The sequence below is a fragment of the Pristiophorus japonicus genome, chromosome 10 (genome assembly GCF_044704955.1).
Source record: "Pristiophorus japonicus isolate sPriJap1 chromosome 10, sPriJap1.hap1, whole genome shotgun sequence".
NCBI classification, from domain to species: domain Eukaryota; kingdom Metazoa; phylum Chordata; class Chondrichthyes; family Pristiophoridae; genus Pristiophorus; species Pristiophorus japonicus.
In genome coordinates this window covers 181011404-181018073 of record NC_091986.1, presented here as the reverse complement: position 1 = coordinate 181018073, position 6670 = coordinate 181011404, and positions in this window count along the sequence as shown.

Below are 6670 nucleotides of genomic sequence, written 5' to 3'. Positions count from 1 at the left end.
CCTCTCCCATAATCAGCGGGCATACTTTTAGACAGCTGCAGCTCTGGGGGTGGGGCCTGTAAAAGTGAAGAGAACATGAAAGAGTCTGAATGATAATTAATTGTGGTATTTGCTCACTGGCCTTTTGGGTGTGTTTAACTGTTGTTTCTTTGAATACACTCTGCTCTGGCTTTTGAATTACTTGTTTGAAAGTGTACGAAGGATTGGAAGAAACAGCATTAGAATAAGATATAGCACGATATTAGGTGGGGTCAGACTAAGAGTGAATATAAGAACACTTCATAAAGTACTTAATTGGCTGTAAAGCGCTTTGAGATGTCTGGTGGTAGTGAAAGACGAGATATTAATGCAAGTCTTTTCTTTCTAAGGTAGGCTGACAATGCAGGTGTATAAACGCATGAAGCGTGGTAAATAAGGTTGGTCAGCTGCATATGATGTGGTGATAATGGAGACCTGGCTCAAAAAAGGGCGGCATTGGTTACTAAATATTCCTGGATGTAAAAGCAAAATGCTGTGGATGCTGGAAATTTGAAATAAAAACAAAATGCTGGAAATTTCATGTCGATGATCCTTCGTCAAAACTGGAAAAAGTTAGCGAGGTAACAGATTTTAAGCAAGTGCAGGGGCAAAGAAAGGGGGAGGGAAGAAAAAAAGGGAAGGTATGTGATAAGGTGGAAGGCAGGAGTCATTAAATGACAAAAGCTATGATAATACAAAGTGAAAGGAGATGGTAATGGGACATGTAAAACAAATGTTAAGTCTAGAAGAGGTGTAAATGAGAATGGCAGAATGATCAACAGCTGCTATGTGAAAAAATGGAGGCAGAGGTTATTTACACGTAAATGATTTCCGCCATCTCTACCACCAAACACATCTTCCTCTTCTCCCCTTTCAGCATATCGAAGGGACCGCTCCCTCTGCGACAACCCCTCCCCTTCCTACGGCACCTTCCCATGCATGCGCAGGAGATGCAACACCTGCCCTTTTAGCTCCTCTCTACTGTCCAGGGCCCCAAACACTCCTTCCAGGTGAAAGTGATTTAGTTGCACTTCTTTCAACTTAGCATACTGTATTCACCGATGCAGTCTCCTCTACATTGGGGGGACCAAATGCAGATTGCGTGACCGTTTTGCAGAACACCTCCATTCGGTCCGTAAGCATGACCCCGAGCTTCTGGTCGCCTGTCACTTTAATTCTCCGCGCCACTCCCACTCTGACTTCTTGGTCCATGGCCTCTGGCACTGGTCCAACGAAGCTCAGCATGAGCTCGCGGAACAGCACCTCATCTTTTGATTAGGCCTTCTGGACTCAACATTGAGTTCAACAATTTCAGGCCAAAACCTCTGCCCTTATTTTTTCACATGGCAGCTGTTGATGGTTCTGCCATTCCCATTTACACCTCTTCTAGACCTACCTTTTGTTTCTTTACTTGTCCCATTACAATCTCCTTTCACTTTGTACGATCATACCTTTTTTGAGAAAGAGGAGATCCTAGAAAGGCTGGCTGTATGTAAAGTAGATACATCACCAGGACCCGATGGGATGCATCCTAGTATGCTGAGGGAAGTAAAGTGGAAATTGCTGAGGTATTGGTTATAATCTTCCAATCCTCCTTAGATGCAGAAGTGGTGCCAGAGGATTGGAGAATTGCAAATGTTACACATTGTTCAAAAAATTAACAGTCACTTGCACAAGTGTGAATTAATTAAGGAAAGGATTTGTTGAGAGCAAATCGTGTTTAACTAACTTGATTGAGTTTTTTGATGAGATAACAGAGGGTTGATAAAGGTAGTGTGGTTGATGTGGTGTACATGGATTTCCAAAAGGTGTTTGGTAAAGTGCCATAAAATAGACTTGCCAGCAAAGTTGAAACCCATGGAATAAAAGGGGCAGTGGCAGCATGGATAGGAAATTGGCTAATGACAGGAAACAGAGAGTAGTGGTGAATGGTTGTTTTTCGGACTGGAGGAAGGTATACAGTGGCGTTCCCCAGGAGTCGGTACTAGGACTACTGCTTTTCTTGATGTAGATTAATGACTTGGGTGTACAGGGTGATACGTTCTTACTATACAGTATAAATGCACACGAGGCCCATACTTGAGAGAAAGTCAGTCTGTGACCTGTCCTTTATTTCTTAGCACTCAAGTGCAGGAAGTTGGTGGAGGTTCCCCTTTTATATCAGAAGGTCCAGGTTAGGAGTGTCTCCCACAAGTTCATCACCTAGTGGTCATTGTTCTCACAGTGCACAATTATACATGGGTTACATTGCTGGTTGAATACATGACATCACCTTCCCCCCTCCCCCCCCCCCCCCCCCAAGTCTTATTGGGATCACAGGTTGAGTCTCTGGTGCTTTACATAGAAACATAGAAAATAGGTGCAGGAGTAGGCCATTCGGCCCTTCTAGCCTGCACCGCCATTCAATGAGTTCATGGCTGAACATTCAACTTCAGTACCCCATTCCTGCTTTCTCGCCATACCCCTTGATCCCCCTAGTAGTAAGGACCTCATCTAACTCCTTTTTGAATATATTTAGTGAATTGGCCTCAACAACTTTCTGTGGTAGAGAATTCCACAGGTTCACCACTCTCTGGGTGAAGAAGTTCCTCCGCATCTCGGTCCTAAATGGCTTACCCCTTATCCTTAGACTGTGACCTCTGGTTCTGGACTTCCCCAACATTGGGAACATTCTTCCTGCATCTAACCTGTCTAACCCCGTCAGAATTTTAAATGTTTCTATGAGGTCCCCTCTCATTCTTCTCAACTCCAGTGAATACAAGCCCAGTTGATCCAGTCTTTCTTGATAGGTCAGCCCCGCCATCCCGGGAATCAGTCTGGTGAACCTTCGCTGCACTCCCTCAATAGCAAGAATGTCCTTCCTCAGGTTAGGAGACCAAAACTGTACACAATACTCCAGGTGTGGCCTCACCAATGCCCTGTACAACTGTAGCAACACCTCCCTGCCCCTGTACTCAAATCCCCTTGCTATGAAGGCCAACATGCCATTTGCTTTCTTAACCACCTGCTGCACCTGCATGCCAACCTTTAATGACTGATGTACCACGACACCCAGGTCTCTTTGCACCTCCCCTTTTCCTAATCTGTCACCATTCAGATAATAGTCTGTCTCTCTGTTTTTACCACCAAAGTGGATAACCTCACATTTATCCACATTATACTTCATCTGCCATGCATTTGCCCACTCACCTAACCTATCCAAGTCACTCTGCAGCCTCACAGCATCCTCCTCGCAGCTCACACTGCCAACTTAGTGTCATCCGCAAATTTGGAGATACTACATTTAATCCCCTCATCTAAATCATTAATGTACAGTGTAAACAGCTGGGGCCCCAGCACAGAACCTTGCGGTACCCCACTAGTCACTGCCTGCCATTCTGAAAAGTACCCATTTACTCCTACTCTTTGCTTCCTGTCTGACAACCAGTTCTCAATCCATGTCAGCACACTACCCCCAATCCCATGTGCTCTAACTTTGCACATCAATCTCTTGTGTGGGACCTTGTCAAACGCCTTCTGAAAGTCCAAATATACCACATCAACTGGTTCTCCCTTGTCCACTCTACTGGAAACATCCTCAAAAAATTCCAGAAGATTTGTCAAGCATGATTTCCCTTTCACAAATCCATGCTGACTTGGACCTATCATGTCAACTCTTTCCAAATGCACTGCTATGACATCCTTAATAATTGATTCCATCATTTTACTCACTACCGATGTCAGGCTGACCGGTCTATAATTCCCTGTTTTCTCTCTTCCCTCCTTTTTTAAAAAGTGGGGTTACATTGGCTACCCTCCACTCTATAGGAACTGATCCAGAGTCAATGGAATGTTGGAAAATGACTGTCAATGCATCCACTATTTCCAAGGCCACCTCCTTAAGTACTCTGGGATGCAGTCCATCAGGCCCTGGGGATTTATCGGCCTTCAATCCCATCAATTTCCCCAACACAATTTCCCGGCTAATAAGGATTTCCCTCAGTTCCTCCTCCTTACTAGACCCCCCGACCCCTTTTATAACGGGAAGGTTGTTTGTGTCCTCCTTCGTGAATACCGAACCAAAGTACTTGTTCAATTGGTCCGCCATTTCTTTGTTCCCCGTTATGACTTCCCCTGATTCTGACTGTCTTTACTAATCTTTTTCTCTTTACATATCTATAGAAAGTTTTGCAATCCGTCTTAATGTTCCCTGCAAGCTTCTTCTCATACTCCATTTTCCCTGCCCTAATCAAACCCTTTGTCCTCCTCTGCTGAGTTCTAAATTTCTCCCAGTCCCCAGGTTCGCTGCTATTTCTGGCCAATTTGTATGCCACTTCCTTGGCTTTAATACTATCCCTGATTTCCCTTGATAGCTCTCTTGTAGAGTGCCTGAGTTGGGGCTCCGGTTGTTGGGCGCTGGCATGAGTGTCTGCTGTTTGCGGTGCCTCAGGCCTATCCGGACTGCCCACAGTGACTGGGCTCGCCTCCCTTTGGTCCCTGTGTTCGGTCACCTGTGGAGGAGTGAACTCTATATTGTGTTCTTCCTCTGCTTCTTCTATGGGGTTGCTGAACTTCCTTTTTGTTTGATCCACATGTTTGCGGCAGATTTGTACATTGGTAAGTTTAACTACCAGAATCCTATTTCCCTCTTTGGCAATCACAGTGCCTGTGAGCCATTTAGGCCCTGCAGCGTAGTTGAGGACAAAAACAGGGTCATTTACATCAATACATCGCGCCTTCGCATTCCTGTCATGGTAGTCATATTGTGACTGGCGCCTGCTCTCGACAATTTCTTTCATGGTGGGGTGTATAAGGGATAACTGGGTTTTGAGCATCCTTTTCATTAGCAGCTCTGCGGGTGGAACCCCTGTGAGCGAGTGTGGTCGGGATCTGTAGGCCAACAGGAGGCGTGATTACCGGCTTTGTAGGGATCTCCCTGGAATTCTGAGCTTCCCCTGTTTGATTATCTGCACTGCTCGTTCTGCCTGGCCGTTTGAGGCCGGCTTGAACGGTGCCGTTCTGACATGGAGTCTGCCATGAAGTCCTGGAATTCAGTGCTTCTAAAGCACGGGCCATTGTCGCTGACCAAGATGTCTGGTAGACCATGGGCGGCGAACATTGCCCGTAGACTTTCTACCGTGGCAGAGGATGTGCTTGAATTTAAAATGTCACACTCGATCCATTTGGAGTAGGCATCTACTACAACCAAAAACATTTTTCCATGAAAGGACCTGCGTAGTCCACATGGATGCGTGACCAAGGCTTGGCGGGACATGGCCAGGGGCTAAAGGGGGCTTCCCTGGGCGCATGGCCCAGCTGGGCACACGTGTTGCACCTGCAAACACAAAGTTCCAGATCTGCATCTATCCCTGGCCACCAAACGTGTGACCTGGCAATTGCCTTCATTATGACAATGCCCGGGTGCCCATTGTGGAGTTCTCTGATGAACACCTCTCTGCCCATCTGGGGCATGACTATGCGGTTTCCCCACAGGAGGCAATCGGCCTGAATCGAGAGTTCATCCCTGCGCCTGTGAAATGGTTTAAATTCCTCAGGGCATGCCCTGTACGTGGCTGCCCAGTCCCCATTCAGGACACATTTCTTGACTAGATACAATAGCGGGTCTCTATTTGTCCAGACTTTAATCTGACGGGCTGTCACGGGTGAGCCTTCGCTTCCGAAAGCTTCAACAGCCATGACCATCTCAGCAGCATGCTCGGTAGCCCCCTCAGTGGTGGCTAGTGGGAGCCTGCTGAGTGCATTGGCGCAGTTTTCGGTGCCTGGTCTGTGCCGAATTGTGTAGTCATAGGCGGCTAACACGAGTGCCCACCTCTGTATGCGGGCCGATGTGTTTGCATTTATGGCCTTGTTGTCGGCCAAAAGGGACGTTAGGGGTTTGTGATCTGTCTCCAGTTCAAATCTCCTGCCAAACAGGTACTGGTGCATTTTTTTTTAACAGCATATACACATGCGAGCGCCTCCTTTTCTACCATCCCGTAGCCCTTTCTGCCTGGGACAGACTTCTGGAGGCATAAGCTACCGGCTGTAACTGACCCTTGGCATTGACATGCTGCAACACACACCCGACGCCATAGGACGATGCATCGCACGTTAACACAAGTTTCTTTCATCGGTCATATAGCATTAACAGATTGTTGGAACATAACAAATTGCGTGCTCTATTAAAAGCCCTTTCCTGGCTGTCCCCCCAGATCCATTTGCGACCTTTGCGTGGGAACACGTGTAGCGGCTCTAGCAGCGAGCTCAATTTGGGAAGAAAGTTACCAAAATCGATCAGGAGCCCCAGGAACGAACGCAGCTCCGTCGTGTTACGGGGTCTGGGTGCTCTCTGGATCGCTTCCGTCTTGGACGCAGTAGGGCTGATCCCGTCTGCTGCTACCCTCATCCCCAGGAATTCTACCTCTGGAGCTAGGAAGACGCACTTCGCCTTTTTCAGTCGCAGCCCTACCCGGTCCAGTCTGTGTAGCACCTCCTTCAGGTTGTGGAGGTGTCCTTCAGTATCATAACCCGTGATGAGGATGTCGTCCTGAAAAACTACCGTCCCTGGAATCAACTTGAGGAGGCGTTCCATATTTTGTTGGAAGATCGCGCCGGCCGATCGAATCCCGAACGGACATCTGTTGTACTCAAACAACCCCTTGTGTGTCGTGAT